The sequence below is a fragment of the Emys orbicularis genome, chromosome 12 (genome assembly GCF_028017835.1).
Source record: "Emys orbicularis isolate rEmyOrb1 chromosome 12, rEmyOrb1.hap1, whole genome shotgun sequence".
Lineage (NCBI taxonomy): Eukaryota > Metazoa > Chordata > Testudines > Emydidae > Emys > Emys orbicularis.
The window spans coordinates 50,717,326-50,728,793 of NC_088694.1; positions in this window are offsets into that span (position 1 = coordinate 50,717,326).

Consider the following 11,468-nt stretch of genomic DNA (forward strand, 5'->3'; position numbering starts at 1 on the left):
ATTTTTAAACGATAGTGACTTTATTTCCTTTGAAAGCAAGCTGTGATCGAAGGGGGAGGGTGGGTTGTTTACAGGGAAGTAGAGTCAATCAAGGGGGCTGGTTTTCATCAAGGAGAAACAGAACTTTCACACCGTAGCCTGGCCAGTCATGAAACTGGTTTTCAAAGCTTCTCTGATGTGCAGAGCTTCCTGGTGTGCTCTTCTAATCGCCCTGGTGTCTGGGTGCGTGTAATCAGCGGCCAGGCGTTTTGCCTCAGCCTCCCACCCCGCCATAAAGGTCTCCCCCTTACTCTCACAGAGATTGTGAAGCACACAGCAAGCAGCAATAACAATGGGAATATTGGTTTGGTTGAGGTCTGAGCAAGTCAGTAACGTGCACCAGCGACCGTTTAAACGTCCAAATGCACATTCTACCACCATTCTGCACTTGCTCAGCCTGTAGTTGAACAGGTCCTGACTACTGTTCAGGCTTCCTGTGTATGTATTGCAACTTTTTTTAATGGAAGGGGCCCCTGAAATTGCTTTGCCCCAGGCCCTCTGAATCCTCTGGGTGGCCCTGCCTAAGGGGTGCAGGCTCTGAGGATCCCGGAGGCATGTCCGATGTAGGCAGACAAGGAGGCAGTTAGGTGCTGAATTCCCTTTGCGGGTGTGGCCCTAACCACACATTGAATGAAAGCCCCTGGCAGGTGGCTCTCTGGCTCCCCTAGGCTCCCTCCAGAATTCAAACCTCTCTGCCCAGGCTGTGGTTTCCTAAAGCTCCTGAGGGATTGTATATCTGCAGGGCAGCTTTGAAAACCCCAGACGTGCTGTGAGGGGAGGGGGGTTAAATAACATGTTTTAATGTACTTTAGTGTTCGTCCTCTCAGCCTGGGATATTGGGAGGGGGGGGGAGAGGAAAGGTGGGGAGGAGCGGAGTGAGGGGCACAGAGTGTATTGGGGGAAAAGGGAAGTTGCGGGCTGGTCTCTTCGAACAGTGCGGTTCGTCTGTGTCTATATTTGTGTGTGTGAGAGTCACAGAAAGGCAGCTGAGGACAGGAGTTTTCACACGCACTGCTCTCTCTGCTGCGAGCTGTAGAACTCCAGCGCCCCCCAGTGGAGAGTTTGTCCTTAGTCAGCGAGGGCAGGTTTTTGTCTGAGCTCAGACCGGATTCCCCTCACTGTGTGTCTCGCACAGTAATACCGGGCGGTGTCCTCGGGCTTCAGGCCGGTCATTTGCAGATACAGCAGGTTGTTGGAGTTGTCTCTGGAGATGGTGAATCGGCCTTTGACTGAGTCTGCGTAAAACTGTTGGCTCCCATCACTGTAAATGCGTGAGACCCACTCCAGCCCCTTCCCGGGAGCCTGTCGAACCCAGTGCATCCCATAGCTGCTGAAGGTGAACCCGGAGCTTTGCAGGAGAGGCGGAGAGAGTCTCCGGGCTTTTTCACATCCCCTCCGGACTCCACCAGCTGCACCTGGGACTGGGCACCTGCAAATAAAGACAGGTTATAAATATTGGTATATAAACAGAGATAATGTCATCTATTGTTCTAACTCTGCTCGTTATTCAGAGGAGGAAAATACCTTCCGAAGCTGCTACAACGAAAACGAACAGGAGCAAAAATCCCATTTTCCTGGGTGCTGGAGGGGAAAGTTCTCAGGGGACTGGCTGGTCACTGCACAGATCCAGGGGCTGCGGATTGTGTCTCCGGGTGCAGCCTGGACAGGGAGATGCACAGATTTAAACAGGAAACTGTCTCCCTCATTTGCATACCCCCTCCTTATAAGAAACACACACTCCTGCTGCCAGTGATCTGACTGACTCGCCCTAGGGTTCCGGGTGCAGGAGTCAGACTGTCCCGTCCTGTGTGTCTGTGCAGCGCCGGGCACAGGGCACTGTGATCCTCATTAGACTTTCGGACCCCTATTAATTTCATCTGGTGACCCCTGGTTTGTGTATTTGGGGAAAGGGTAAATAACTACTTCAATGCTTTAACCCACAAGGCTGCAGGTTCTCAGTGCCAGAGCTTCAGGGTCTGGGGATTGAGGGGTTTTAAGCAGGGGAGGTGAGTAGCCGCATTTGTATTTCCTCCTTTTCCTAAGGGACTGGGGAATTCAAGTGCGAATGGACTCCAGATCCCAGCCCCGAGCTCCCGGAGGAGAGTGACGGACTAGAGAGTCTAGCAGGGACTGTGTGACTGTGTCTTTAACACAGCGCCGGATGCTTGATCAAGCCCTGGTAAATTAATGTATCAGCCTTAGCATACTATACTGGTGAGTCTCTCATTGCAACACCAACTTTCCTACCGTGCACACAGGATAAGCTGTTTAAAGGGGACTAGTTATTTAGTGTCCCTGAGTTTTTCTTTGCCCATTTTAAGCAACTTAGAAGGAGTTTGATGTTGAGAAGTTGGGCGGTCAGCACCTCCAGAGAGGTACAGCAATAGGGGTACCCGACACGGGTCACGCTGGCCTTTGGACACAGACGGTCCATTTGTAAGGCGAGAGAACAAAGGAAAATTCATTTGCTTTTATGCTATTGAAATAAGGTATTTCATGGCATGTCTGAAAGCAGTGGGGCAGTCAGGCATTCTGTGCCCAGGGAACAGGAATGGCCTTTGGACACGTGTTTGTATTTCTTCCCAAACTCCCCCTTGTGCTGGGAAGCAGAGACATGGGGAATAACACTGGTGTCCATTCCAGCCCCTTTTTCTTGGCTCGGGGACTTGTTTGCGCGATGGCGCTGCTTTTCTGTCTCTCTCGGGTTGGTCCTGATGGTTCAGGTTGAAAAGGTTGGTTGTTTGTGCCCTGGGAACACTCATCAGTCGGGTTATTCTTGCTGTGTCTCTGCTCACCTGACTCCCATGGAATTCTCCCCCCACTCTGCACATTGGCTGATGTCAGCACTAGTGTGGGGACCCCAAACTGTCCCTAACCAAAGGTGCATGAGGCACAGTAGGAGTGTGCGTGAAAACAGGCCCATATCCCACCCAACTGGCACAGGATTCAGTGTGAAGAGAAGGGGGAAGGCAGGGGAATCGGGATTGTACACTTCTATACTGCTGCATGGGGTGAAGAAATTCCTCTGGCTCGGCGGGACACAGTACAGGCAGAGGCCCTTGTGTGGGAGATACTTTGTGTGTCTCTATCTTCTCATTGCTGTGGAGTGAAAGCGCCACCCCCAGGAAATCCCTTCCCCAGTCTCTGCAGGGGGAGGTTTTTGTCTGAGCCCAGACTGGCTTCCCCATACTGTGTCTCTCGCCCAGTAATACACGGCGGTGTCCTCGGTTCTCAGGCTGTTCATTTGCAGGTAGAAATTGGAGCTGTCCTTGGAGGCTGTGAATCGCTCCTAGATGGTGGGAGAATAATAATCACTCTGCCCTGGTTTCCAGTAGCTGACCAGCCACTCCAGCCCCTTTCCCGGCTCCTGTCTGACCCAGGCCATATAATAGTCGGTGATAGTGAACCCACTCACGGCGCATTTCAGCCGAGTGGATTCTCCAGGCTTCTTCAGTTCTGGACTGGACTGGGTCAGAACAACCTGTGACCGGGCCCCTGTGGGAAAGGGGAGGGAGAAAAGTGAACAATGAGGGAACCAGCGACATGAAAACCGATTCCCCTTCAGTTAACAGGAGACGAATATCCATAAAAGCACCTTACAAAATACATTTTTAGAACATTGCAGAAAACCAGGAACGTTTGCCCCCTTCCCCAGTGCATGTGTAGGGAGAAAATACCTTCCAGAGCCGCCACAAGGAAAAATAAATGGAGCCAAAGTCTCATTTTCCCTGGTGCTGGAGGGGAAAGTCCTCAGTGGAGTGGCTGGTAACTGCTCAAACACAGGGGGCTGCAGTTTGTCTGTCCGAGTGCTGCTGGGACAGAGAGAGATTTAAACAGGAGACAGTCACCTATTTGCATATCCCTCTCCTTATAAGAGACAAACTCCTTCCCGAGCCGTCTCATTTTCTTTTCGTGGGGTTCAGAGGAAATGGGCAAGTCTTTTTATTTTGCTCTGTTCCTGACCCAAAGCTGATAGAACTCAATGGGAATCTTTCCTTTGACTGTATTGACCATTGGATGTGACACTTTGCTAACTGTAAGGATCGAAATACCTAGAGTCATATTTTCCAGCTTTCTGTTTTAGGTACTTCTGGGAGCACCCCTTACCATAGCATCTCAGCACCTCACCAGATTTAGTGTATTTACCCTCACCACACTACAGTGATGTAAAGAAGAGCAATCTTGTTTACGAAGCGGGGACCCGGGCTCAGTGCGGGAGATTTTGAAAGATATTTGGGTGCCCTAAAATGCAGGACGGCACCTTGTGGGATCTACAAAAGTAACCAGAACTCTAACACCTCTTCATTTCAATGGAATTTAGGCAAAACTTTAGCAGCCTTCATAGTGTCATTAGGTGCCAATGACCTTCTTTGGGAACCTAAATAACTTTTAAATCTGGCTGTATATGACTTGCCCCAGCTCCCAAAGGAAGACATACTACTAATCATAATATCGTTCCCATGGAACAGGCAGACCTTAATCTGGGCTTCATCTCAAATTGATTGGATTACACAAGGGTTGGATCTGAGGGGAACCTCAGGATGTAGTTTTGTGGCTGCTTTTCTCTTGAAAACTGTTACCAGTTATTTTTCTCACATATTTCAGGGGGAATTGACAGGGTCAAAGTGCAAACACAGTTTCTGTGTGTAAGGGAGCAGGGTACGTAGGTAACCCACTGCCCCTTTTCAGTCTTGTCCCCAAGGCTGTGCTGTATTCCTCATGCCTCATTGCTGTCTAGTGCCAAAAGCTGAGAGATCGGTGTCTTTCTGCTGGAATGTGTCACTGACCGTGGTGACACTAAGCGGAATCCCAGCGTGGGTTATTAATGAGGGTTTATTAATGAGGGTGATAGAACCAGAATGAACCAGGTTGAGGATCGATGGTTTGTGTTATGCAGGAGCTCAGACTAGTTTATCACACTGCTCCCTTTAGGTTTATGAATCTGTGAATATCTGGGAGGCTTTTGTGTGGGCTCAGAATTTGTCCCAGGCAGAGGAATAAGAATTTCCCTGACTTGACTTCAGGGCCCAATTGCTGTCAGTTTGTGTGTGTGTGTGTGGGGGGGATTCAGCCCTGGAGTCTCCTCCCCCCAACCGGAGTATTGGGGCTGTGGTACGGGGGTCAGTGGGGTCAGTGCCAGGGGAGGGGTCAGGTCACAGGGTTCCATTGGGCTGGGACACCCCTGGAGACACAATAATGCCCTGGGCACTGGGCAGTAGCTATGACTGAAGCCCAGCCCAGCCCCTTTCCCAGAAGCGGTGGCTCCACTGACCTGGGCTGTGTCTGGTGGAAAATATCCCCTGGTAGCTTTCACCACACGGGACAATCCCGGTTCACTTCACTCCCCGGAGTTCCCTCGAGAATTGCAAGGAGAAGAGCGGTTGGCCAGAGGCAGGCAGGGCTCTGCTCTGCTCCGGTGCTTTGTGCATCAGTGCGCGGTGTTTCCAGGGAACGGGGGAGTGAAAAGCTGGAGTCAGATGCGCGTCCACCCTGGGGCACGTTCTCGGTCCGGTCCCCAGAGCTGCGCTGGGTGGGTCACCGCCGCCCTCTCTCGGAGAACGGGAGAAGGGCGAGTCCACAGCGGGTCTCTGCAGCCTGGCTCACCCACAGTGTGTGTCTCCTCACACGGACACAGCGCGGTGTTCTCCGGTCTCCGCCCGGGGTATGCAGGGAGCCGCTGGAGCTGGCCTTGGTATGAATCCCCCCGGAGGGTGTGAGAGGAGCGGGTTGTCCTAGGGATTAACCCCGCTCCCGGTGCATTTCAGCGGGCTGGATTCTCTGGGCTGCTTCGCTTCGGGACCTGACTGGGTCAGAACAACCTGCCCCCGGGTCCTGTGGGAACGGAGAGGGAAGCGGTGACAATAAACATTCCACATCAACTGACAGGAGACAAACCCACCCCACACACACATGAGAGTCGGACAAGCAGGAGACCCCACAGCAACGGGACGAAGAGGGGATCTGGTGTGGCAGGGCTGGGGGTACTCAGCCGATAGTGGGGGCTGGGTCTCAGTTTAAGTGGCTGGGTCTGGAAGGGTCCCAGCTTTGTCTCTTGCAGATGGAGCGGGACAGGCTGCCTATGGATAGAGGGTGACAGACCCATGGGGACAGCGTGGGGGATGGAAACGTGCTGCAGAAGCACCATTCAGCCTTCTGCAGGTCCGTGCGAATAGACTCATAGACTCATAGATTTTAAGGTCAGAAGGGACCATTGTGGTCATCTAGTCTGACCTCCCGCATGATGCAGGCCACAAAAGCTGACCCACCCACTTTCCCTTAACTCAGCTGTTGAAGTCTCCAGATCGTGATTTAAAGACTTCAAGTCGCAGAGAATCCTCCAGCTTGCGACCCCTGCCCTATGCTGCGGAGGAAGGTGAAAAACCTCCAGGGCCTCTGCCAATCTACCCTGGAGGAAAATTCCTTCCCCACCCCAAATATGGCGATCAGTAGAACCCCGAGCATACAGGCAAGATTCTCCAGCCGGACCCTCATTTTAGCAGCGATGGCACGTTATTGCCTAATTGACTAAAATCACGTTATCCCATCAAACCATTCCCTCCATGAACTTATCTAGCCTAATCTTGAAGCCAGGGAGGTCTTTCGCCCCCACCGTTTCCCTCGGAAGGCTGTTCCAAAATTTCACCCCTCTGACGGTTAGAAACCTTCGTCTAATTTCAAGCCTAAACTTCCCCACGGCCAGTTTATATCCATTCGTTCTCGTGTCCACATTAGTACTGAGCTGAAATAATTCCTCTCCCTCCTTGGTATTTATCCCTTTGATATATTTAAAGAGAGCAATCATATCCCCCCTCAGCCTTCTTTTGGTTAGGCTAAACAAACCGAGCTCCTCGAGTCTCCTTTCATAGGAACTGTACCCGTTCCAGTTTGAGTTCATCCTTTTTAAACATAGGAGACCAGAACTGCACACAGTACTCCAAATGAGGTCTCACCAGCGCCTTGTATAACGGAAGCAGCACCTCCTTGTCCCTACTAGAAATACCTCGCCTAACGCATCCCGAGATCGCATTAGCTTTTTTCACAGCCACGTCACATTGCCAACTCATAGTCATCCTGCGATCAACCAGGACTCCTTCTCCTCCTCCGTCACTTCCAACCTATGCGTCCCCAGCTTATAACTAAAATTCTTGTTAGTCATCCCTAAGTGCATCACCTTACACTTCTCACTATTAAATCTCATCCTATTACTATTACTCCAATTTACAAGGTCATCTAAGTCTCCCTGCAGAATATCCCGATCCTTCTCCGAATTGGCAATACCTCCCAACTTTGTGTCATCCGCAAACTTTATCAGCCCACTCCTACATTCGGTTCCGAGGTCAGTAATGAATAGATTAAATAAAATCGGACCCAAAACCGAACCTTGAGGAACCCCACTGGTGACCTCCTTCCAAACTGACAGTTCACCTTTCAGTACTACCCGCTGCAGTCTACCCTTTAACCAGTTCTTTATCCACCTCTGGATTTTCATATCGATCCCCATTTTTTCCAATTTAACCAATAATTTCTCATGCGGCACAGTATCAAACGCTTTACTAAAATTGAGGTATATTAGATCCACCGCATTTCCTTTATCTAGAAGGTCTGTTACTTTCTCAAAGAAGGAGATCAGATTGGTTTGGCACGATCTGCCTTTCGTAAACCCATGTTGTAATTTGTCCCAATTGCCATTCGCCTCAAGGTCCTTAACTACTTTCTCCTTCAAAAATTTTTCCAAGACCTTGCATACTACAGATGTTAAACTAACAGGCCTGTAGTTACCCGGGTCACTTTTTTTCCCCTTCTTGAAAATAGGAACCACATTAGCTATTTTCCAGTCCAACGGTACCACCCCCGAGTTTACAGATTCATTAAAAATTATCGTTAAGGGTCTTGCAATTTCTCGTGCCAGTTCCTTCAATATTCTAGGATGAAGATCATCCGGTCCGCCCGATTTAGTCCCGTTTAGCTGGTCAAGTTTGGCTTCCACCTCTGATGCTGTAGTGTCAATCCCCCCTCCTTTATTCCCCTCTGTCCTGCTCACTCTATTTCTAAACCCTTCATTAGCCTTATTAAAGACCGACGCAAAATATTCATTTAGATATTGTGCCATGCCTAGATTATCCTTAATCTCCACTCCATCTACATGCTTCAGCGGTCCCACTTCCTCTTTCTTTGTTTTCTTCCTATTTATATGGCTATAAAAGCTCTTACTATTGGATTTAATTCCCCTCGCAAGGTCCAACTCTACACGGCTTTTGGCCTTTCTCACAGCATCCCTACATGCTCTGACCTCAATAAGGTAGGTTTCCTTGCTGATCCCTCCCCTCTTCCATTCTTTGTACGCTTTCTGTTTTTTCTTAATCGCCCCTTTGAGATGCCCGCTCATCCAGCTAGGTCTAAATCTCCTGCCCACTAACCGTTTTCCCTTTCTCGGGATACAGGCCTCGGACAGCTCGTGCAACTTCAACTTGAAATAATCCCAGGCGTCATCTGCCTTTAGATCCCTAAGTATGTTAGCCCAATGCACTTCCCTAAGTAGTCGCCTTAATTTATTAAAGTTTAAAGTTGGCCTTTTTGAAATCGTAAACCTTAGTCACAGTTTTATTTCTGTTAATCCTTCCATTTAGTTTAAACCGAATTAGCTCATGGTCACTGGAGCCAAGGTTGTCCCCTACAACCATTTTCCTCAACGAGGTCCTCACTACTCACCAGCACCAAATCTAAAATAGCATCCCCCCTCGTCGGTTCAGTTACTACTTGATGAAGGAATTCATCTGCTAGCACGTCTAGGAACATCTGAGCCCTATTATTGTTACTAGAATTTGTTTCCCAGTCTATATCAGGGAAGTTAAAGTCCCCCCATGATTACACAGTTCTTATTAGTTTTTACTTCCCTAAAAACATTAAATAGTTCTCTGTCCGCATCCAGGCTAGATCCCGGCGGTCTATAGCACACTCCAAGCACTATCTCAGGGGAGGCTCTAGTAGTTCTTTTACCCAGTGTAATTATTGCCCAGACAGACTCAGTCTTATCCATTCCATCACTTATTATTTCTTTACATTTAATGTCATTATTGACATACAATGCCACTCCCCCACCTTTACCTTTCTTCTGGTCATTCCTAAACAGCACATACCCTTCCATACCTGTACTCCAGTCATGACTACCGTTCCACCACGTTTTGGTTATTCCTACGATATCTGGTTTCATTTTTTGGACCAGGAGCTCCAATTCCTCCATTTTGTTACCTAGGCTTCTCGCATTGGTGTATAAACATCTTACCGTATGCTGTCTATCCTTTCTCCCATTAGTTATGCAATTTGGTACGGACCCCATACTGTCCAACTGCCCCCTCCTTCTCATGTCCAATCCCCTACCCCTACCTATATCTGTGCTTATCTCTTCACCCTCCTTTTCAGTGTTGGAATCTGGCGTGGAGATTAACTGGACATCTCCCAACCGTCTCCCCCAATTTCCTAGTTTAAAGCCCTTTTGATGAGATGAGCCAGCCTCCCTCCCAGAAGTCTATTTCCTTCCCTACTCAGGTGAAGTCCATCCTGTGAGAACAGCTGTCTGTCCCCGAAAGCCTCCCAGTGGCCATACATCCCAAAGCCCTCCTTATAGCACCACTCCTGTAGCCAGCTATTTATCCTCACAATTCTGTCAGCCCTTTGCTGTCCTTCTCTAGGAACAGGCAGAATCCCACTGAAGATAATCTGAGCCTCAACTTCCTTAAGCGTCTTCCCCAGCCTGGCATAATCTCCCTTGATTCTCTCTAGCGAGAACCTAGCCGTGTCATTCGTTCCTACGTGAAGGACGATCAAGGGGTTCTTACCTGCTCCTTTTAGGATCCTTTTCAACCGCAGGTCCACATCCCGTATCTTAGCGCCTGGCAGACAGCACAGCCTTCTGTTCTCTGGGTCCGCCCTGGTCACAGGCCTGTCTAACCTCCTCAGTAAGGAGTCTACAATCACATAAACCTGCCTTTGCCTGGTGACAGTGCGATCTACCAATCTATCCCCTGTTCCCTGCAGTCGTAACTCCTGTCTGTCTCTATTTTCCCTTATAGTCCCCCTAGTGCCATCCTGTATCCTCCTGGGGCCGAGTATTGATGCTGTCTCTATCAACTCCTCCCCTCTCTCTATTGGACTAGCTGCCCTTCTTTTCTTCCTCTGCCTCCCACCATCAGTTACCACCTGCTGCGTCCCCTCCTCGTTATCCAAACACCCAAACCTGTTCCTGAGTTCTATTTCCCCCTCACTAGCCCTCCTTTTCCTTGGCCTGCTTCTTACGGTCACATGCTTCCACTGCTCCAGTTCTCCCCCCGACATTGCCCCCTCACAGACCATAGCACCTACTTCTACCTGCACCCCCGAGCATTCCCCTTCTGCCACTCCCGGCCTTTGCTCCATCAGCTGCTCGAATCCCCTTCTAAACTCCACCAGGGTCTCTACCTGCATCTCCAACCCCCGAACCTTTTCCTCTAACAGGTCAATTAGGCGACATTTCATGCAGACATACCTCTGGTCGGGCGCCCCGGCTAGTATCATGTACATACCGCAGCTGCAACATGCAATCATCTGCATTGTGTCCCCCGCAGCTTGGCTCATGGCTGCCGTGGTCCCAACCCACTGCTTCTGGGGACACAGAACACACCTACCACCACGCCCTCCTGCCTCCCCTTCCACCTCCCCCTGTAAACTCCCACTTAAACTCCCCTGTTAGCAGCCCTGTTTACAGGCTCCTGGGGGCCGCTGCTCGCTGCTTGGGCCGCTGCTTGGCTGTGAGGCGTCTTTTATAGGCCCCCTAATCAGCCAAGCTCCGCCCCCTAATCAGGGCTCGGGGCTCAGCACACTGCCCCTACAGGCCTCTAGTGGCAACATTTTGGTGTGCAAAGGCCTGTGGTGGGGGGATATTCAACCACCAGTCGTTATAAACGTCTCTTGTGTTTCTTCCTCAAAAGCTGTGTGTAGACTGGAGCTCAGTGCTCCAGGGAGTCATGACTGATTGATGAGCCCTGGGCTACGCTACGAGATTAGCCTGAATTTAGCCGCATTAGGTCCATTTTATAAGCAATGCGGCTACACACCCAACCCCGTTCTGTCGACCTAAAGGGCTCTTAAAACCGGCGTGGGGAGTAGCACTAAAATCAACCTTGCTGGGTCGACTTTGGGGTAGTGTGGACGCAATTCGACTGTATTGACCTCCGGGAGCTATCCCAGAGTGCTCCAATGTGACCTGGACAGCACTTTCAACCGATGCACTAGCCAGGTACACAGGAAAAGCCCCAGGAACTTTTGAATTTCATTTCCTGTTTGATCAGCGTGGGGCGCTCAGCAGCACAGGTGTCCATGCAGTCCCAGAATGGCAAACGAGCTCCAGCATGGAGCGAACGGGAGACACTGGATCTGATCGCTGTGTGGGGAGA